This window comes from Varroa destructor, unplaced genomic scaffold (genome assembly GCF_002443255.2).
Source record: "Varroa destructor unplaced genomic scaffold, Vdes_3.0 BEIS01000002.1, whole genome shotgun sequence".
Classification (NCBI taxonomy): domain Eukaryota; kingdom Metazoa; phylum Arthropoda; class Arachnida; order Mesostigmata; family Varroidae; genus Varroa; species Varroa destructor.
The window spans coordinates 13,459,440-13,483,637 of NW_019211455.1; the positions used below are offsets into that span (position 1 = coordinate 13,459,440).

General features: G+C 38.9%; 1 long non-coding RNA gene across 1 annotated transcript; it reads right to left on the reverse strand.

Annotated features, from left to right (window-relative positions):
• Positions 1–19,085: 19,085 nt before the first annotated feature.
• Positions 19,086–19,938, reverse strand: LOC147757404 (uncharacterized). Its single transcript, XR_015321055.1, has 2 exons — positions 19,715–19,938; positions 19,086–19,323 (listed from the first exon to the last, which is right to left on the reverse strand). It is a non-coding gene; the product is annotated as an uncharacterized LOC147757404 (long non-coding RNA).
• Between the last annotated feature and the right edge of the window lie 4,260 nt (positions 19,939–24,198).

The window sequence follows — 24,198 nt, forward strand, 5'->3', positions numbered from 1 at the left end:
TATAAAACGACGAATCTGATCTAATGAATGGATTTTTAATGGCGGAATTAGGATCCCTAGTTGACACTTGCTAACCAATGGCTACATTCAGAAAAAAGAATGCTTGGAAAATACGAATCGTTACCGCACCTTATTTTACGAGACACCCACTAAGATACTTACTGAGTGTCTTGAAGATGTGAAAAGGACTCTTCTAATGTATCGCTAAGTAGAAGCTTATGGGTAGTTTTCCTCGGTCCCAGAATAAATGACATAGGGCCAAATACGTAGTTTTACAGAAACGATGTTTGTCTACCTAAAATAGTTCCTTCGTTGTTTCTGCATAGAAAGAATTCCAGAAGCATTCTACTACCGCTAGTGTTACAAATTACTTTTTACAAGAACTACTCTCGACCTACTATAGGAGACTTCTGACAAATAAGGAGAACACTAACTTCAACTTGGTACAGTGCATTTTACCTTAACGTTGGAAGTACTTTAGATGTAGATGTCGCCTCGATTTAGAGTCTCTTTACCTCCCGACATCGGGAACGGGCAACACAGCTGATGTGCTGAAATGCTGTGGTCACCGAAGTTATTCAGGCATGAACAGAGACGAAGTCAAGGCTCGGTCTATGCGAAGTCGTGGTCGGAGTGCAGCTAGTAGGATCCTTACTTCATTACTTCACTATAGATGTTCTGAACGATTGAGGTATAATTCACTAAAAACGACGGGCTGAAAAGCCGAATAACAGAGGTAATGCACCGCTGAGGCTTGCGTGTACAACGTACGGCACTCAGAACGATCTCCGCTTTAACTTTCTACATGGTCGCGAAAGCGAAAATTCTCAATAACAACTCAACAGTCAATATGTATCTGATTATGTGTGGCCGGACGCTTGCACAAATATGCTCCCAGAAAATGTGACTTATTATCGACATGTAGTGACAATTAATAGAAAAATCAGCCGGGTTGAAAAACACGAAATTTCTAAGCGGAAATTACCATAGACTGAACCGAGCAGCAGATTGATTACACGGAATAAAAGTAGATATGGAAGGGGCATTCGTTTTTCTTCAGGTAGTAGAACTGAATGCTGGCCTGCTGTGAACAGGCCAAATTGTTTAAGGCTATTATTATTTGTCAGGTTCAACCTACAAAGAACAGTGTCAATTTGGTATTTTTGAGAAGAGACTGCCACTCGTACATTTGTCATTGGTCATACAACCTTTCTCCATGCAAGACATGTCAAACGGCTTTGCTATCCGCAAAAAATTGAATGTTACAGTTCTATCTGATAGAGATCAATACATGTGAAACTGTGGCCGATCTACCTGTTCGTTGGTAAATCAATTCGTATCCACATATACGCACCTATATAAATAATATTGAGCCTCGTTACAAAAAGTCTAGAAAAATACACGCTAGTGCGGACAGTATCATTTCTACGTAGGTGCTCTGTGTCCGCATTTCTCGATGTATCCGTATGTTGGCAGTCAGCGATAGCACAGGTGCCTCTGACAAATCCAGAAAGTTAAACTTAATTTGGCTGAATCTGATTCGATTTACTTACAAGCTAATTTGACCCCAACAAATACTATCTCTAGGAAACTTTTGCTTCTAATTTCAAAAACAGTTTTACAACAATCGCAAATTCAACTATGTGACATTAAACAGTAATTTATAATATAATCTATACACTTAGTAACGAATGAGCCGTGGCGTTCACCTATTTTTGCTGCCTCAGCCAGTTGTGGCTTCAGTAGGTGCTGTCAGCAATTTTATTCTGAAATATATGGAATGAAGGTGACTTATTGTAAAAAGGACCATCCTAAATCTATGGAGCTCACAGAACCTAGTTAAGCGCAAAGCATTTTATCAAAATAAAGCGTCATTCAGGATTTTCAAAAGTGTTCACTTGGCCAGGCGTCATCTCGTTTTTTGTTTCGTCATTGGGAACGGTTACAGTCGTCATCCATTGCTCTGTCTGCGGCAATGGCTTTACTGTCCAAATGATAATGGCTTTACCTCGAATTAGTCTGACGTGATGCATCCAAAAGCCGCTATTGTACGAGATAATCCAGTCCGTGTAGCTGAACATTGCGCTACCTCGAAAAAGGATACCCAACAGAAATCTGCCGCAAGCCGGCCACCACTTTTGCCCGGTGACCAACTAAGTTCACCTACAGGAGTGGCAATATTTCTGCTCCCATGCTATAACCTAATACCCTTCGTATTTGTCTTATTTGGTAAGTTCTGACCACATAACGAAGTTCCTCTGAATCGTCATTTTTAATTTTTCGCGTGTAAAATTAACTTAATAAGATTTCCTGATTGTGTTTAAATAATTGAAGACGTTACGACGATTTCTTGCAATTGGGTTGAAGCGACCGGGCGTAAAATGCTATTAGGCTCTAACTATCGTTAGAGCATTACATCATGCGACCAGGGCGCAACATATCGATAGCCATATTGTCATCTTTCTGAAGACGGAATCCCTAAATGATAACAGCTCGGATAGGTTTGAGCTAAAATCTTTAAACATGACATAAAAAGAAAAAACGAGCAAATAACCCAGGCATCTAATTGTGACGTAAATCTACTACTGCTAGCCCTCAAGAAACCCCTAAAGCCCTCGGAAATTACGTTTCCAAGGGTTTTAGGGGTTAACGGGGGTGTTGACCAACGCGGGATTAGCACGCTCCAAATCTCCGGCATCTTTTTATTTATAGATTCATTCTGGTACACAACGTTGTACCTTTATTGTTAATTAATGCCCGAATTGGAGGTGCTCTAATTTGTACATACTGTGCTGAGCCAAAAATAGACAAATGGGGCACTAGGATCATTAGTTAATAACGTGCTGCTATAATAGAAATATTTAATCGCGAGATAAATTGTTAATAAAACAAAGTTTATATTAAAAATAGGGTATGCTTTTTCGGCTTACTCTAGTTAAATCCGAAATCTTAAATTTAAGATAAAAAGGATAATTAGATTCTAATCATCAAATACAACTGAGACAGTCAGCAGAAAATCATTAGGCCAGTTTTGACCCGTTCAGACTGTACGGCATTGGCGACAGCGACAACTGATACCTTAGCAACAAACATTTCTATTAATAAAAACATTTTCGACCAGTAGAGTCTCTCTATTTCTTAAGGACCATATGAAACAGGTCCAGTCAATTCATTCGTCTCAGTGACTTCAGTCTAATCACGGTGAGGGTTAACTCAATCAGTCTGTAGTAGCAACTAAAAAACGCCAGCGCTGACACGCGTAACAGGTTAGACGCGCTTCCGTCGTGTGATGTGGCTTCAGTTGAAAAAAAGGAAGCACCGATCTTGATTAGCGTATGTCAAACCCCGTGCACATGACAACCTAAACCATCTAACTAAATCTAAACCATCAATTGCTATAAGATTAGTAGGACTTGACGCACATTCAATCCCCCGAAGTTATTACTATACTATAGGTGATTAGTTTGCAGGTCGACGGAACAAAGAACTTTTTCTCAGGCCACCTCATCGCCTTGAATAGACAGGTTACAGTGCTTGCCAGCCGAATTATCGCGCTCCTTTAGGTTTCGTCTCGAAAGTATATAAAACTACAGTTGAGTTGACTTCGTTGGTTGAACGAGCAATAACATTACGTAATTGTTAGCGTACAAGATGTAGGTAGTTCAACATACATGTCTTTTGATGGACTTATTATTAATATAATGTTTATTATATAATAATTATTAATATAATTAATTAATATGTTTATCTTTCTTTTCCTCCATCGTTACGAGTAGCAAATGTATACTTTGTATGTTTATTCAACGATAGCCAAGTAATCCTACCCAGCAACAATAAAATACTCTACGAAACAAGGCTTCTCTGCCTGAAGTATCCTTCCTTACGTACCGGACAGAACGCATGTACGGGTCACAAGCGCCGGTTCTGGCTGCATACCTTGTGCATAACGGATTATCGTCACATAAAGGTCTGACCGAAGCCCCAATAATCAACCGGTCATGTTGTCCAGCCCGTTCGAACTAGTTAAATGATATACAATACGTCTATCAGTTGGGTTTGGAGCCCATCGTACTAGCGCATATTGGTCTACGGAAATGACCCTTCTGCCCAGAATCAAATTAATATTTTACACTATTAATTAACCTAATATTTGTGGAAATGTTCAAATGATTTTATGTTGAAAAATAGAAAAGGCTAACAGTTTGCGTTGAATGTACACGTTAGCTTCGTTACTTCTACTGAATAAAATCGTAGGATGCCACAGTGACGCAATATATATATTGTGTCACCTGGGCATCCTACGAAAGGTGTAATTACGGATGGCTAGTTCTACATTGTTTTATCAATCAAGGTTCTTTTATCAAATATATATGTATTTCGTAAGTATATGTATGGTGAACCTGCAGATCCGTTGTCTTCTTAGACGCCTGCCTAACGTTATGATGCTGGCCAAACATTTATCGAAACTTCGCTGAAATCTTATCACGTGCATGACAGCGCTGAATCACGAGCTAACAGAATTATGTGTTAAGGTCACCATAAACAACACTGCGTACAAAACGCATTAAGGAATCGCGTCCTGTCAGGTCCGTAATCTGTGTTTCGGATCGAATACAAGAAAAACACAGAAATAAGCTTCGACTAGCGTTACATTCCAGGCGCCAATGTGAATTCGCGCACGGTAGAACCAATTAGTAGAGAAGATTTTAACAAGTTTATTTAATTGCTTGTTTCTCGTTGGTTTTGGAAGCCTAGAATCGTTCACAAGACAAGCATTGAACAAAACCGCAATGGGAGCATTATTTTTATACACTCAAGCGTGGATCTAGGTAGTACGGTACGCTAAATGCCTCTGTCAGTTAAGCTACAGGGTCCACAGATCTGCGTTATTCCGTAACTAATTAGTGCTTCTTAGGAAGAAGCAATTGACAATTAGAGTGTGATATGGCAGCCCTTACGTATACACAATAGAGAAAGCTAACATTTTTAAATCCTTTTTATCTTTACTCGTTGACACTTCGATGCGCATGTCAATCCAACTAGGGCCCTTTATTTTTCAATGAAACTGAATTTTCGGCACGTTCACGCGTTCAATTGGTATCAATATACTTCAGGGCTTCTAATCCGGTTAACGTTGTTAATACTTCTTACGTAAGTGTCAACAACGTTAACCGGATTAGTAAACACGAACAGTCGAACACTCGGTCACCACTGGAGCCGTTGGACGAGTTTCGATGTGAGGATATTATCAAATATCTGTTTTTCGTTGTCATCGTCGTATTACTCGTACGTACATCGTAGTATTGCCCAGAATGCAAACGCTTTACTTGCGCGAAACTAATACTTAATACATTTGAATACTCTGATTCTTTAGGCGTGTTGGGCTCAATGCAACAAGGTCTTGAAATAGATCTAAGCTTGATTCAATCGTTTTGGGTGGACACCTTTATATACATTCATATTACAAGCCTTGCTTAATTAAAATGATCTATTGTACTTCGGACAGCGTTTTCGGTACGATCCGGATATAAAATCATCAGCGGATCCCTTATCAATTACGAAACGTCATATTGACTGGCTTAGTCAATGCCGGCTACAGTTTTATAGCATATGAACTACAATCAAGTTGAACTAATCAGCAGATCTGTACCATGTACAGGAACTTACCTGTAGGAAAGAGTCGACCAACTATTGAAAAGCATAGATCTTACAATTTGCAACGTAAACTGCTACCAATAATCTACGGAGATGGCAAGAAATTATTTTAGAATTCACCCAAACTCTGCCAGCAACAGTCTACGCCCCACATCTTCAGATAGCTGACAGAATACAGGAGCACTTGGACCGTATTTGTCACTAAATACGTTCATTAAATTACAATTTTTCTATTCGTACACATAGCTGAGGTGTTTTGCGCTATAGAATTCCCAAAACAGGTACAGGATCGCAACTGACCTATATGATTTTTGCTCATGCCAAACCTTTTCGTACCCGACCTACTCTGTTATGTTCTATGATACCGCATGCGTATGTATGCAAGTGCGAAAAATCTATAGTATGCATCCTACGTTCATCTTCGATGCTATACACTATTCGGTGCGATGCCCTCTCAGCCCGCCTAAATGAAAGGCGGTATTCTCTTGATATTCATTCAGGTGGCGCACGCTAGAGAGAAAGGATACAAGACTCATACATCGATAACACTTTGTGACCTACCGCAATTATATTCATATGTAATTTTTTTTCAAAGTGTATCGATGCTTGCTCCCCAGGATCGAAGGCGTACTTTCGTATCAGTCCGTACATCTCTTTCTAGCAAAGCACTCCCGGGGCATTCTATATGCTAGAAAAACGACTGTGATCTACCGAAGATGATGGTAACCGCATTTTGTAGCGATTTTGCAACTTCTTGATACCGAGCGGAACCTATCTCATAATTGGTTGTATATTTCAAAACAAAAATCGGCGCGTCTTGGGGTGCCATACGTGTCGTAGGCTCGTGCAGTTCACTGACATCTATGAAAGCTGAATCCGATCGTTTCCTTAGAAAAGGAGAGGCACCATCTACTACAAAACGTTATTCTATACACTGAGCACGTAGGTGACTCTTTTGAGGGGCCTAATAAGCATTCATAAGCAGAAATCTATGTGTATCATTCCTATCACTACTGCGCTGGCCTTGGTATTGCATGTACTTGAAACCTCATTTGAAACCGGTTCTCCAATAATTGAACGAATCAGAAAACGTCGCTACATCGCAACAAATGTATATCCGACGAAAGCAACTATTCAGATAGCTACAATTGTAAAATAGGCCATCCGGCCTAACCGGCTGGACATCTATCGAATTTTGTTAAATATTGGTTATCTCAAAGATTGGTTTCAGTCGTGTTATTGTAGAACTATGATTGCATATACTGAACTATTACATAATAGAAAATCTCTGTTGATTTGTATAGCAATCAAAGTCGACATTGAAATCACTTACGTATAATTAATTTGTCTAGACCCAGACTAGAAAAGGAAGAAACTTTATTTTTGGCAAAGGGCAAGCATCTTTAAGGCAATGGTATCCACAGATCGCCCGCAAAGCGTTTACTCCAGAAATAAAGTATCATTTCCTAATCTACAATAGCAAAACTTGTTGATTGAACCGATAACCCCGCAACCGTTCTTCTCGGTAAACCTCGATACAGTTAGCACAACCGACTATTAATTCTGATCAATTTTTTCCTTTTTCAGGCTTTGATAAAGTGTTCCTTAACCCATTGCAAGTTGGGTTTTATCACAAAGACTCAACCAGATCGTTTATGTTGCTTGTCGTTTACTTCTTAAGTAAGCTTATATTTTCAGTCTAACTATTTCCCTAGCTGAAATCTTCTTTCCGATTTTAAACACAACCATAATAACTCTCTAACGTTTTACCATAATAAGGTACGCTACGACTTCGTGGGCTCTCGGATCTTTAATTGCCTCTAGATAAATACAGTCGCTTCATACGTGCTTATTGGTACTAGAATAGAGCCAACGGAGTTCTTCATTACATCCTAACAGCACGTAGTGGACAGTTATGATTTCTGTTGTGTATGCTATCTAAACGGAATTTTTATCTGCATAAGTATAGCGTTTTATCAAACGTCCCCTCAGGGCCACACAAAGGCCGTCGCAAAGCACTAGTCAGGATTACGGGAACGGCGAGCACACACATAAGAATTAGAGGGGAAAGCTATCATTGCAAATGACTTCGGTAGGTAACAGCATTCGAGTGGGATTCTAGGAGAAGACCTAATTTATATGCTGGGGTTTTTTTTTGACACTTATCAGCTTCGAGAATACATAGACCGACACTGACGGAAATGCATGTTCTTTCATATCCGTAAGTTTCACGCTTTGCAGTTAACCAAATCGTCAAATACAGAAGTTTATCAAACGCTTACACGTTTTCCGACGTCCATTTCTTTTTAATCGTATTCCTTATTGCAATAAGGCTAACTCGGGCTACACAAGGACGCACCATATTACAAACAATGAAACATTGCAGATGAAATTTGGCTATACCGAGAATAGATTAAATCGGAAGCAGCTCCCGGATTTACAAATATCTGTTGATAAAACTGCGTTTAATTGTCCTACTATGCTATTGTATCACAGAAAAAAGCTCTTATCATGCGTCACAAACCATTTTTAGGGACCGTTCATGCGTCTGAATGGTGCGTTTGTGTTTTTTTTTGCCCATTCTGAGCCCTACATATACCTTGGCTTAATAAATGATTAATCGTAATTAAAAATTAAGTAATTAAAAAATAATCGTCTCAAAATACAGTTCTACAAGATCTTTTTGTGGAATAAATGGCAAATATATACTTTATGTATTCATGGAAACTTCTATAATACCTTCGCTAAATTAAATAAGACTAGGAAATTGCCTTTAAGGCTAAAGCAGTAAAAAGAACTTAAATGATACATTTTATCTTTTTCGTATAGCGGAAATTCAGGCAAATTCGTTCAACCCTCTTTCATTGGCAGTTCAGCACATATCGTCATGGTCCAGCTAAAGTAGGGCAATGTATTTTTATTCCTGTTCGCCTGTGTATCCTTATATACACGACAGTAAAAAACCTTGAAGCTTGATTCCTTACGGTATATTTCTTAGCACCTGATACTTAATACGCTTTGGCAGAGCCTATAGAGACCTGCCTAAACGTGCTATCCATCATTGAGGTATAGCACTAGGGTTATGTGTACATAGAGGTCCAACCGAAGACATACATATGATGGAAAAATGTTTGTCTTTATCTTGGTGAAAAAAATTCAGTTAAGACGACAGGAAAAAGTGTAATTACTAGTTAGAGGTAGAAAATTACAAATGTATCATAGCTTAAGTAGCGGTGGGAGGATCTTAGGAAAAACTCGACTCTACCGCACCAAGTACCAACTGCACAATCTGTGTGTAAACAAACGAAATGAGATTTTTTTTTTAGTTTACATAGTGAAAGCGTGTATTTAAAAGTGGCCTTATCCAGAAGCTGCTGGGGCATTAATATAATCCTAATCAATAATATTAAATGTTAACATATATTAGGTCAGTACAGTTAATATGAGCAAAGAAAATTTCACCATAGACGAACTCACTCTGTCTCTATCAGCTATCTGCATTTTACAATCGGTGCACAGTAATTGATAACGTTGCTTGATGCCTATGATTCTTCGTTTCGCAGAAACTAAGTGCAAAACAAGCCTATAGGTATATGCATAGAGGTATGAGCTTACCTAAGCTCTCTCTTTTTTTCAGCTAATTCACTGTAATTTAAAAAAAAAAAGAATGTTTTTAATCAAAGTAGTGCTGTTCACTTCCTACGACCTTTCTTTATCGTTCTGCTAATTGGTATTCCGCAAAAAAAAAGCTTCGTTATTGGAAGCGATCCATTCATCGATCCATTTGCGAACTCCGGCTGTTTTGTTTGTCTTCTTGGCCGTGCTGCATAATCAAGTGGAAGCATGTCCGGGCTGTACGTCGGGTGGGGTAAAGCTTCCTATTGGAAATCTCTTAGGGCCCGCTGGCTTAGCAAAGCAGTATGTAGGGTAGCATCGAACTGTAGCAATGTCGTTCGACGTCGTACTCTGTTAGTCCAAGATTTTTTTTTAAATTTGTTGACTCAAACGGACGAGCCGATTTGCGTAACTATCTCGTAACTATTTTGGTTAGCTCGTGGTATAACACCCGTCCTTCATCCCACCATATGCACAAATGCAACGTTTAACAATGTATATCTCTTCGTGACATCGAACTAGGAGGCTGTCAGAATCTAACTATTCGAGTCTGTCCTTAGGGGTGTCATCAAAGATCCATCTTTTATCGCCGGTAATGATCTTGTATAGAAATGATCTTGTTCTGTGTTGTGTGAACGGCATACTTCGAAACGGTTAGTGATTTCACTTCCTTTAAGTCAACGGGGGGCTACTTTCCTCTCTCTCTCTCTCTCTCTCTCTCTCTCTCTCTCCGTGGAGGGCTCTCGGGTCGACGGCATTGCATTTTGCAGTTCGTCATCTTGCGCTGCTCGTGGCTTTCCAAAGCTTAGTTCGTCGTTCAATTGAAGTCTTCGACTTTGCAGCAATTAAGTTAAAACTAGCAAGTGGTAACACTGGAGACGCTCGCCGTGAACTTCGCAAATTTTTTTTTTTGTTTTGGCAACACTTTTTCCAGTACGAAATTAATGAATATAATAATGTCGGATATGCATCTTTTCGACGTTCACGACGGAAAATACCAAATCCCCAGTTCGACAAAGACAGTAGAACGATGAGTACAGTAAGGTAGGTTTCAAAGGCTATATACACTTAGCTGATTCAACGCTAATGCCGTTTATCGGCCTTTTCGTTCAATCACATAATGGAACTCTCAATCGGCGTAGCGTGAATGAAATATAAGTCAACAAAAACAAGAGGATTTAATGAAAGCGTGACCGAATCAAAAAGACAATTGAGCATTTCTAAATAGAAAAGTAGTATTGGACGTAGTTCAAAATCGCTTTGATGTAAAAGAGCACACGGCAAAGAAGCAACGTACTAAGGAAATCAGAGGCTGAAAAATCTCCCTTCTTTGCGGAAACTTTGCGAGGTATCCCTTTGTCAGACTGCAAACCATTCAGGTTCCTGAAGTTTCACCTTTCTGGTAAAAGGCTTATTAATCTATTGAATATCAGTACGCAACAAGACCACCTGCTTTACGTATAAACTCTCATCGTTAACTATACAGTACACAGTAAGTAAACTTTAGTAGAACTACTCTCTGAATACAATGGCAGTCAAATATATCATAAGGAGGCTAACCAGCTGTGATTACTAACTTTCGTATACTAATCTATCGTAACGGGTTCCGTGCTTACACTTTCACTAAACGGTCCATGAATAGCAACGCCTTATTGGATATCAGCGGTCACGGCAAAAGCGGGGCCCTTAACTAATGAATGAGCTTTTTTATAATCAAACTGTACGTTGATTAATGTTCTGAACAACTCTATTGCGTAATTTCTCTCTAAAAGAAAGAATTCTCCTTAGCGTGCCATGAACAACAAAGGACCCAGGGGAATGTCGATTCCAATCTCGCTTTTCCGGAACCTTTTTGCCACAATCTATCCCACTGAAACGGGTTTCCTTCGAGAATGCTCGGCGCCCTCATGTGCTAATCGTGCTTGGCCTAAGTAAGCTGGGGCCTGTGTATATGATTTTAAAGAAAATGTACCTTCTCATTCTTATAGCAGTCAGAGCGAAGTAAGTACATGACAATATTTCTTATGAGTATAAATTCTGATATACTATATTCATATTTTACTCTATCAGATGAACATTTTCTTTTTGCTATAAGTTTAACAAAAGCTAATGCTTGTTCTATGCTTGGAGCAGAGCTTGAAAGACTGCATTCTCGTGCTCCATTTATGACTTTGGTCAGTGTATGCCGTTTTCACTTAAATCGTCTACAGACCTTTTTAATATATAACAGTGTTTTTCTCTTGCGGAACGAAGCTCTGGCGAGAGAGCCTTCTGTAAGAATTTTCGCTAAACCACTCACGTTCTCTACTTGCTGCGTTTTCTTTATTGAGTTGCGGGAATATTTTTACATGACACCTATAAAAAAGTCACGTTAGACGCCTTCGAGCGTTTATTCGATGCTTCCGGTGTTACAGCTGTTGCGGTGATTCCTTCTCATGATAAAATATAAGAAAATAATAGTACCGAGAAGATATATTTCTTCCTCTTGTCATTGAGAGTGATATCAGTGCATAGTTTGAAGAATTTATCTCACATCTAACGATCAAGTTGAGGTTATCAGACGCGAATTATCTTCAAACAATTCTACAAAGGTTTTTGTTATATTTTGAGTAGAATATAACAATTCAACTGATGATGTGCAGCAAGATCTCATTATAATGCCGTTGAAAAGATACTATTGGGAGGCGTCATCGTTATGACGCTGTTATTACACAAAGGTTTTGCCATTCATGTTGAAGGCCTTGAAAAATGTAGATTGGCACAACACACATGTGTATTCCTGCCACTGGCTTTCTGGGCTATTGCAAAAGACATCAAATGTTACACGCACAAATGACTGTTCCACCAGTATCGTAAATAGGACGCGACAATGTTTGAATTGTGTATATATATTTTTAAATCTTCGGAACCATCTCCTTGGTATGGGAAGGTCTCGTTACGTAATCAAGCTAAACATATACATTTCGCCTACATCGTGACCTAATTAGGCATCTCTACGTACCGTAATGGTAAGGCCTTATCACCCGTATTTTTGCAGAGCATCCTCAATCTAGATCTTCACCGAGAGATTGATTTAGTATTTGTAACATATAGCAGAACTACCTGCGTTTAAGCCGTTCCACGTGAGAAGCCCACGCCTATGACCGACGTCCTGAAACAACCACTCTGAGGCGGCGTGTAGAAGTCTTAACAGGAAGCTTAGCTACCAGAAATTAGATTAGCTCAAACTGAGTTTACCAGTACTCATTGAACTCGGAAAAACCCAGATTTATATATTCACATAGTGAGATGGGTTTCCAAAGATCTGTGCTTAAATACATTGTATGAATAGAATGTAATGGATCTGTGGTGTTTAAGAAGCCGCAGCGAATAATCAACTCATGCATACAGATAAAAAAAATATCATGCGACTATAGAGGGAAATGTTTTCAACGAACCGCAGTTTGAGTTCGACGATGACGTAGAAGGTACACAACAGATAGCTGTTCGGAGTAATGTGTTCGTTGTTATGCGGGTCCGTCATTCTTACGTTACCACACTGCTATTTTAGGTAAATTTATATCGCAGGAGTCACAAAAATCAAAGTATAATGCCTGTGCCGCAATCCCGTTCTAATACATTTTGGAGGATACTTCATCTTTAAAGAGCTATGACCAATGTCACAAAACATACGTATACGAGTCTTTGCTTATAATTAGCTCTATAAGCGTTTTGAGTAACTGTATTAAAGTTACTCAAATGTGGACGCTCTCGAAATGCCTCAACGGCTCTCGGTAGCTCACTCCACCTTTCGACACGGAAAATAAAAAGATGTTAGTGGGAATTTGCATTATACCGACCTCCAGCGATAGCTTCAAAGTCAAAATGTCACATGTTTTACGTTCACTGCATTGTTCTAAACGGCTGACTTTCAGTATAGAACGAAGTATGTCTACGCTTGACTTAGCACGTAGATTACTTTATATGTCCCTAGATTTAATAGGCGAATACTCGAGAGCTCGTAGAATTTATTTGTCCTATTGTAAAAAAAACTCAGTGTCTTCATGACAGCCCTTTCCTTGCCATTGGACTGCTTACAATCGCAAACGAACGACTATAGTCACCAAAATACTCTATCAAAATTGGTGGGAGCCATGCCGAAAGAACAACACTGAAGACAATTTATAAAAATTACGCCTAGTTTATGATCGCTATGGACCCCGCAATCACAGACTAAACTAAATTAATGTTTATACTCTTTTCCAGCTTTCCTTCGGGGCGTACGAAATCGCTATAAAGATTCTAGTTCCTAGCTTTTGTAATCGGGATGATAGCGAAATCATTTTTTTTTCGATAAATTTTGATTGAGATTTGATTGATTTAAATTGAGATTCAATTAGGAGATTTACACAGAAGCTGCCGTACGACATTCCGTAGATGGCGGGCTTAAGCCAGTGACTCTTGGCTTTTTCAACTTCACCAAATGCTGTCTTAGGTAAAGGAAAATGATATCACTGTATTCGCCAAGGCCCCTGGCGAATACAGTGTACGACGAAGTACCCCTTACGTGGTACACAAATAAATTATTAATTTGCTAGAAATAATCAATTTAAAACATTTGTCTCGTTGGCCATTAATAATTTTATCTCAAAATGTTTATTAAACATTTCTATAACATTGTTAAACATTAAATAATTAAACGTATTTGTAAACAAAAAGGCAGCACATTTAGTTAAATACCATAGCTGAGTGTAATTGACTCTGTCGGACCGCTAAGACGGAGGAGTCCATATCCTCAAAATCGGTTCTGCTAATATCTTATAAGCATAACGGATGATTACGGGTTCCGTCTCTTGCTCTTTGCGATAGAACGGCTAACGGCAACAAATCTGCCCGTTACGGAACCACCGTTTGTGACGATGATCGGCTGCCCAGAAACTCCGTTATGACCCAACGGCCCCGGCTGATTATTAGTCTGTACTACTGAAAGAAGAAGGTTTTCTGCTGTGAATACATTTCCGTTTAACGGAAAGATACCTGTCCTCTGAAATCCTCTAACGATATTTGTCATCGTAAATGGTATTTAGTATGCACGCTTAGCCAATCCTACTACACCATAGATCATGGTCCTCCTGCGGTAAATTAATAATAACGTTCTATTGAACTGTATTATCGGAAAGGGTTGTTGCTTATTCGAACAATGTAGAGGAAATATAGCGATGTGGAAGCCGTACTCGAAAGGATCGTAGTTAGGTTTGTATGAGCCTCGTGGCCCTCTAAGATTAGCAGAGATGGCTTCTCTGAGGGCCATCAACCGGTGGCAATGAAATGCTTAAGCCAATCTTCAAAGACTTGCTTTGCGATATACTCGGGAACGTTTTCAAAACTCTGGCTCCCAGCGGGTGTACCCATTAGCATATGGCCCTTGCAGTGCACCCACAGGAAACATGAAATACAACAAATCTCTATTTCCTCTTGCGGATAGCGAATATTGTAACAATGATTTTACATTTTTTTCGTGTCACTTGGAGAACTACTTACGTTCCACTGCACGCAATTCTATTTTAAGGGGGTCATTACTGTAAAAAAAAAGGCTTCTCGTCTTGCTTAAAGATACGTACAGCAATGCTGTGTCGTTCCATTAAAATCTTAAGATTCTTTATCGGAGCCCATTGCGTGCCTCAAAAACATATTTTCAGGTTGCTGCAAGGAAAGCTGATCGCACCATGCTCCAAGAGCCAATTCTTCCCTGCTTGACGGTCGCGCTGCCAACTATACGGGACGTTTGTGCTCAGTTAACTAGAAACTTGTACGCAATTGGCCTCGACTTGAGAATGCTGTGATATGGCATAATCGTTACGCGTGAGATAAGCTATGTAGCTTCTAGACAAATATCGACGCAAAGATGGACATATGTTGAAGTAAGCCTATTTGAAGTACCAGCAGCTGCAGTTTCTAACGCAGCTTCAAGCTGTCGTAATAATGCGGTTTTGCACAATAGGGCTTCGTGCACAGTTTCGGGCTGCGTTCAGTCTTTCTTTCTTCTAGGCACCTTCTTAGACTCCAAGTCCACTGGCTGCTAGTTACTAGACCACTTTGTACGAAACAAGGCAGATCTCGGTCGTTCCTGCACGAGCGTTGATAACAAGGGCTACCAGAGTAGATTGCTTCATTCTATAGATAGCGTCCAGCGCTGGGCTATATGACCTAGCGCTCAAGTCATTTAGGACCGAAATACATTTCAAGATATAATTCACTCAAATGTTCGACGTACATTTGTCGGTAACATAGTGCAGCCTTCATGCTGAGCAATGAAAGTGCGACATAAGTTCACCGGGTAAATTCAAAATAGCACACACATCTATCTATAGGAATTTAGGGAACATGACATTTAAATGCTCAACGAATTAGTAGCGTAGGATAATTTCTCTGATCAACATACCGCAAAAATATTTCTCTTCGACAACGCGCTCCACCAATCTGAGTTTCTCCCGAAAAGAATTTTGGGAAAGAAAGAAGCACGAAAATACTACGCATTAGTTCAGTATAACATATATACATGAGCTTAACATGGGGAGCAGTACTCAAAAACAATTCAATCATTCGGATTCCTCCTTGCAGTAAGCAATGGACGACAAAATGATACCGTCTCATATGGCATAGAACTCAATGTAATGACTTGAACAAAACAAAAAAGTATTTTTGGCGTTGAGGATGTAATTTTCGGCCAAACGAAGCGGTGGCAGAAAAGCAAGTTAGTTATTTTTTCACAACTGTTCAATGCAGTATGAAAGCTGTCTTATATAGCTCACCCTTTAAAATTCAGTCCAGCTCGAACCGCACTCAATCTATAGCCAAACAAAGCAAGCAGCTCTCCCCATTATCAGCATAACGTTTCAGCAGCCTATATGCTATTCGCGTTTTTTACGTGGGTGTCCTGTATATTAGAAAAACTTCCCAAGTTACATAATCACGCTCAGAAATGTGCTGTGACTATTTGTTTCGAGTGGAACAGCAGACGAAAAAATCCTTCATCTATAGTCGCGTATGTAAGCCTGCACCTCTATTTGTTCTGCTTGTATTTCTTATAACAGAGCCAATTTGTCTTATATTTATTGCAAACGGTTCCAAAGACAAAACAATAGGCGCTCTTACCCAAAACCAGCATGAATAAACTAATGGAGAGATCTGTATTAGCAATGAAATATTAACCGCCTATTATAAATTCTATTGATTACCAACAAAATGTTCCTCTCTAGACGCTGCTACCGGTACTATTATATCTACAAGAACCCGTTGTAGATCGAACACCAGTAAATCGTTTCATTTAAATGTTTAGTAATGTAAAAAATGTAAATTGTAATATAATTAGATATCTTCGATAGATATAGATACGAAATATTATTTATGCTGGGATGATCCAGGCCTGTGAAAATGGTTCAACCTTTTTATCACTTGTTTCCACTTCTGCGATTCCTCAAGTCCGGTTCAGAATGGCAGCTGTCGGCGCATCGATAAACCTATGATGGTGTAAATACGTTTACTTTTATTTACAAACGTATGTGATCGAATAGAGGAACTGTAATTTGTAATCCTCGATACACGACAATGCGGAAATTTTGAATCCGGTTAACCGTTTGAATGCCGCCAATACAGTGAAAAAATTCAACATTTCAGGGGCATTACCTGATCATAGGCTTTAACAAACGGGCTTACTTCTAGTTGCCCTTATTTCTATCATTTATACAAAAAAAAAAATTAAAAAACTCTCAAATTAGTTTACTGTTTTCGAAAAAAAAAAAAAAAAAAAAAGAAAGAAAAAAGGTTTAAACCTACTACTGAAGCCCCAGAAATCTCCTAAACCAGCATTATACTGTATTCTTGTAGCATTCACTATGTGAAATATAGTAAATAGCTAATTAGAATTCTAGTTAAAAGAAAAAATCTAAAAAAGAGAATTACATATTTTGTCTTCTGAAATTAATCTCAGTTCTTTGTCTTGCGTAAATCAAGTCGTTCCAAACTATTTTCAGCGATCAATTTAATTCCCTGATCGCTTTTTTCCATCGTTGATGCATAGTAAGCAAACAAATGGATGATTTCAAGTGCAAGACAGGTATATCGTTAGCCAAAAGGTTCTTTTTCATCGATGCGCACATTAACGCAGAAATTGACGGTGGAACAAATCTTCGTTAAGTGATTCGAGAGAGGAGCGAAATTTATGTGCGAGCGAGACACCGCGAAACCCCATTCGAATACCGCGGAAGGCAAGAGTACTCTAGTCGGCTTGCATCGCCCATAAACCTGATGCAGTGTATGTATTTTGACAATACCGTGGGGTCAACGAGAAGAAAGCTTTTTTGCTGACGTTGTTTTTACGTGTATCTAAACGCCCTACGATTAAGTGAAATCAATTTAAGCTAAACATTGATTTTCGCTTTGCAGGCCCAGCTTACTTGATTGTTTTGCGTTGGAACAAATTGGTGACCTATAATATGAAAGACGTATAAAATAGAATTTCAATTTCCAATAAACCAGTTCGTTGAAATCGACGAAAGTGCGTCGGTCAAACGATATTTTTAAATTATTAGCACATTGATAATTTTTTTTGCAGGCAGGTTTTTTGGTTTGAAATTGACAGCAGGAGTAAATACCTTGTGTGCACATAAGAACTACTCAAGAGTTCTCCAACACTCACCATGGGTACCCATGAGAATCCTGGGGAACAGGAGACTGCTTATCAAGACGATGTCCTAAAAATCGGACCACTTAATTTTACTTGGAACAAATAGATCGTTCGACATTTTATTTTTACGCGCACATCAAATATCAGCTAAAACGATGAGCGTGGATAATTGCCATGAACTGTTTATGCTTTGAAAACGCATAGGAAATTTACGAAGATACCAAGCTCGATTCTTATTATAAGAAACCTACAAGTAAACAAATAGATAACAATGGTAAATCTTCGAAGGTCAATACTATACATTGTTTTTGTCTAGTTAAAGCTACATAAAAGTACTCCTAAAAAAACTAGTTGATTGAATATTATGCTAAATATGAGTTACGTAAGTGGATTTGGCCTGAAAGGTCGAGTTCAGATGGAACACTGGGGGGTTCTTCAATACGCCAATGCGTCAGCTCACATCTCGCTGCTCCTGTAAATCTCCTGCTGGACTTTTCAGTATTCGTTTGATCCCAGCTCCGTTAGCAGTGTGTAATTATTGTAGTTTTTTTTTCTTTTTATTTGTTCTCAATAGTCAAAAGGTCTCCAAAAGAAAATATTTACGAAATCTAAATATATACGAGATCAGATAAAAATCGCTAAAGCTAAAAAGATATTGAACTGAAAAGAAAACATTTGACAAACAAGATTTGAATCAGTGATGAGATGAAATAGAAACCGCTAAAATGCAAGAAAGACATCGAATTTTAAAGAGTTGTTAAAAGAAAAAATTTATAGTTAATTATGGAATTAGACAAATAGAGCCAAAAAAAAATTGAATTTAAGAAATTTATTTAAATTGATGGTAAGAATAAAAGCACTAAAAAACTGATTAAATTTTAAAAATCTTCCGATGGTTAGAACTAAGCTGAAAAAAGGTGTTTTGCTTGGGTAGACAGGTTAGGTAGGAACGTGGAGCATATATATTCAGAATTTGAATATATATGCTCCGCGTTCCAGTCTTAGAGCTTCTTGACCAGGTTCCTTATATTTGGGAAAACGTATAACTAAGCAAGAAGTAGTTAATCTAGGTTGACTATAGCGTCCATCAAATAGTTAATTTGCTAGTTAAGTCCTGTTGTTGATGTTTATACTATCATTCGAGACACTGTCCTGTTTTAAAGGTATCTCTACTCTGTTTTTATTGTATCAATTTAATTCGTTCTTTCCGCAACATTATAGTTCCATTAGGTCCAAAAGGAAGCAGGATCTAGGACGCGCTATTTGGAGATTTGTCCATCGCCAATCGTCGTCAACGGCTCCACCCACAAAACAATAGCCATCAGTAACATCGCGAACAATCGGTAGCTGAAGATCCCTTTGCGATGGTCTTTTGAAATCACAATTTACTTAAAATAAAGCAACATTTTTAGCTTTTAGACTCAAGTTAAGCTTTGGAACTACTACTTAAGTTTACGAAGACGTTACTCGTTCACTGACCAACATATGACGCACACCTAGTATGAAAACCCTACCGTAGATTTAATTTATTCACATGATAATCATGCGGCATTAGTGAAAACCCGCACACACTTATACCGACGTTAACGTATCGCTTCTAGTAGACACAAGTTCTTACAAGGAAAATTTCGATAACTTGTTCATACAATGAAAAAAAATTAGCGCATTGTAAAAACAAGTATCGTAATTAATGGAGCGCGCATCTTATTGACTGCCCGTAATCGCATCATGCAGTAGTTTAGTTTAGCACGCAATAGAACACACTACCTAGAGCCTTACAGTTCACCGCAGCTACGATAGGCAACCAAAATTTAAGTGTAGGCAGGCTTGCCTACAAACTTAGGGGCACGTGAGTTGGTTTAAATTCGAAACTGGGCGCAGGCAAGTTTCGTTCCGCGGCCTGCCGTTAGAAGCAATGCTAATCGGCAAAACCGGACCTGAACATCGCAACACCTTAGGTAAATATAGATTACAGATAAGTATACACGAAGCGTTGTGAACTTCTCGCCGAAGTTTACAACTAGTTCTATGCCGCACATGCACATGCATATGCAGCACGTCACGTACGGAGGTACCTTTGTTTGAGCGCAACCTATCTCAACTTCATGAAAAGTCACCCATCATTTCTTAAACTTCGTGGAGCTAACACTTCACTTATCATTTACATTTTAATGTGGGCAGGAAAAATGTGTGGCTATTTTATGAACGCTTAATTAATTCTGGATGACATACATTGTTCTTAGAAATAATTGCTGTCGGTCTATGAAGCAGATCTTATAGCGGAAACCTACGCATCGACCTACGTAACCGCGTTCGCAACCGTTACGCACCATAGAGTGGAGCAGGTATTTTGATATCAAACTAGTATATCGTTATTTTACTGATATTAATCACCTGTATTATCTGAATAAGCCATCAGCTGGAATATTTTCCTTAGACTATGTATGTATTCTTTCATTATCAAGTGCGAACCCACGATCGCTAAATTAGTGATTCTATGAAACACACTGCGTACGTATTTATAGTTCATTGTTCTGCGTTGGACTACTACCATAATTTATTAGGATTTGTAATAACATAAAGCCTGGTGGCACGGTCAAACTCGTGCAGGCAATCAGGTGTAATACAGTGTGTTCTACGGAAACTTTCTCCCATGTAGTCTCCATAATGTTGGAGGTGGAAGATCAAACAACGAGAGGTACATTGTGGGCACAGATTCTTTGTCCTAAAAGTACGTCCTGCACTGAACAACGCCTGTCAGTGTTCAACCGCCCCAAACACCTAAGAACTCTGTTCATTGGACCCGTATAAATAATTTCAGACGTCCCATTCAAAAATCCGCTTCCCTTTTCACCTAGTTCACTATGTTGAACCAGGCCACCCACACGCCTAAGGTTAAGAAAAGCGTTCCGTTTGAAGAAGTTAAGGCCAAGTAAATGTAAATACACTCATTAATAGGCATGTTAATTAGCAAAGATGAACTTGAAGAACGACATGTGCAGCTGTATGCGAACCAATAGAAACCAACAGATTAAAATCTGAACGCATACCTCGTGAATTCAGGTTGTACAGGGACAGATCATTTAAGCAGTAATCAATACATACAAATGAATGTATCTACCATACCTGAAATACGAAATTATGACGAGGACTCAAAAAATGAACCGTGCTTATTCTATCTAGCAAGAAATGGAAATGGAATACTTGAAGATAATCTGAATATGGATTACCTAAATATGGTAAAATCTGAGTGGATACCTCGTGCATTCAGGTTATAGAGGACAGAGCTACTGAAGCCGTGGCCTAGCTTGAGATATCCCAGTAAATAATACCATATCAGAATCGGCAACATAAAAAAATGTTGCTATTTTACAGCTTAAACTCATCTTTTCGTTCCTTCGTGCTGTATGAGAGTATATTTCTAAATGGAGGATGTATGTACAGAGAAAGACGATTGGATGAAGTGCATCCGTAGTTAAATCTCCCATGATTATTTCTATATAGATGCAACCCTGTAATTAACTAATCGATTGATAGTGATGATAAATAGTATACTAAGAAGTAAAATGCGACGTTACAATTCCTTTGCTGTTGATACCCGCGGAATTGCAACACTAGTCGCAATTATCTTGAAAATGGTTTGTCCGCGCTAGTTAATGTACCAGGATATGTCTGTAATGGCAAAATTTATACACAGAGCGGTTTTTCAGTCGGGATAACAATTAAGTGCAATAGCGAAATAAATTTTTGGATTTTTTGAAACCTGGAAGCCAAGAGCAACAATAATACATATAACTTTGCGGTCGAGCTGAGCGTCAGTTAGTACTCTACTTTGAATGTTATCCTTGTCCTTTAGCTAATGACAACAAAGTATCAATATTGTCGTTTCATCTATGAATGTAGCCAGAATTAATTGATGGAATGCGCTTCCCACTTTTAATCGTAGACAGCTATCAAAAGTGGTTAGTGTTACGTGATTTTGACATGTGTCGATATTGGAGTAAAGATGAGTAGTACCGACACTTTTTGAGGCGATTGTCTGTAAAGGTGTTGCATAAAATTAAAAGATTTTGGTGAATTTTAAGCGAGTATCTGCGAAGTTCCAATGGAGCAGCAGTTCAGATAGAGAAAAAAAAACAGCCAAAGACAAATGTGTGTATATCGGCACCTTACGAAAGTAGAATTTTCCGACGATTCACACGTAGGCTGTTTTACCTGCAGAACTCTGATCGTTATCATTTGTTCGCCTTTTAGTCAAGCTCAAAGGACCACATATTACATTGTAATAGATATTTAATAAAGAGGATTTAGTTGAAAGGCAATGCCTGTATGTATGTATGTATCTTAACAGTACAGGTTAATTTAAGAGATATCAAAATACAGGATACAGTTACGTAAAGATATCAGGTTCTCGAATGTCCATTCTGTAATCTAATTTTGCAATTTTTTCTTGCCTCCCTTTTGCCTCGTTTCGGTATTATGTTCCTGGCGCATTCTGTACCGGTTACTTGTTATTCCTTTCTGAATATTTGGACCACAACTGCGATTCTAATGGATCGGAATATGACATAGCCATCGGAATCTCGCAACCGGCGTTTAGTTTTTGTTCCTGGCCAGCGTTTACCACAGAGGTCAATTTTTTCCGAATGCCGAGTCTAGTCTGACTGTCCAAAGTGGCCGAGGCAACTTAATCATAGAAGCCATTTTAAGGACAATGACAAACTTTCGTTCTCCATGTAACCCGCCGATTCCGGAAACGTCTGGTCAGCCTTTACTTCAGGCGTTACTGCCATAGTATCCAGATTCAGATAGCGATCTGCGCCAGTGTCACACTTTATAATCATCTTATACTTACCACATCTAGAGCCATTTCAAAGACGGGTACTAACTTCTACCGATGCGAATAGTATCAAGGATTACACGAATGCACAACAGGGGAATAAAACGCCGAACGGCGGCAGATGCTTCGTAGAGCAACATACGCCCTTCTGACCCGGTCCGCGAAATCCGAACAGCACACCTCAGTTACCTCTTCGTAAGCTCACTATCAAGGGAAAGCGTGAACGGAAAGCAAAAAACAGCTAAAAAAAAATACTGATTATGATCGAAGCAGACGTAATCAGATTATATCGATTTGGCGCAGTTTGTGTTGCGACATAGGGGCGATCTAGTGACGTTATCCTGTTAGCTGGAGCTACAGCGTTGAAAACCATACACGACAGGTTAGTAGGGTAGGGTCTCCAGAATGTTCGGCTGTATCTAAAATCAATCGGGAGTCAGAATAGGCCTAACATTTGGAGATTCAATTTGTCTATGCCTGCATACGTATATCTGACTCAAGTGCCTGCATTTGTCCTGGGTATACACGATTCTATGAGTGCAGTTCTTCCGAAATCACCCATTGAGTAATGCAATTCAATATATGACTTCTACGGTAATGGAACAATGTGTTTGCAGTAATAATTTTTTATGTAATAGATATTGAATTAATATTGCAAGTGATTTTAATATTCGTAGCCGAATAATTAGAGTCCAATACACTCGTTCAACACCTATTTTCAATGCGAAAAGAGGGAAGCTCCCTTAGTTCTAACAAACATGACTGACTTCTGTTAATGCATTGGGAGAGTGATGAAATTTTAATCGGTCGAACAATTTGGATTGTCAGAAATCGAGGAATTTCCCGGCAGTTGATCTGCGGGTGCTGGCATCAACTAAGGACAGAAAACACGAGCTGATTGCAAGATTACAATCTAGAAACCTGCTGAGAGATAAATGCCATAGTGGCATCGTCAGCTATGAAACCTTAAACAAGAGAGGGACAACTCAGATTGCGAATCAGGAAAATCAAGGTTTAGTTTGATCGTAACAAGTATAGAAACTGCGGGTAAAAAGAATGCATCTATGCTTGAGGGTTATCATGAGAATAAAATAGAAACAAATCTGGGGTAAAATGGTTTTAACAGCAGAAAAGAAGCGGGGATCCTTCACGGGAAAACGTTCGAAGAAGTGTTGATCGTTTTCTTGATAGGTTATCGTGTTAGAGTGCGTTAACTCCTCGAAATCTTGTGTGCCCATGGACACTATTGTAAAAACTTCGTTAGTTAGCCGATACGAACACCTTTAAAAGGAATAAAATTAGAAAACTGTACTTTATAGCTGATGACATTATACAAAAGAAATCCATTGAAAACTTATATTGATTCTCGTTAAGTAGCGAGCACCGAAAACTTTCGCTTAAAGCACCTGCATAACGACAACTT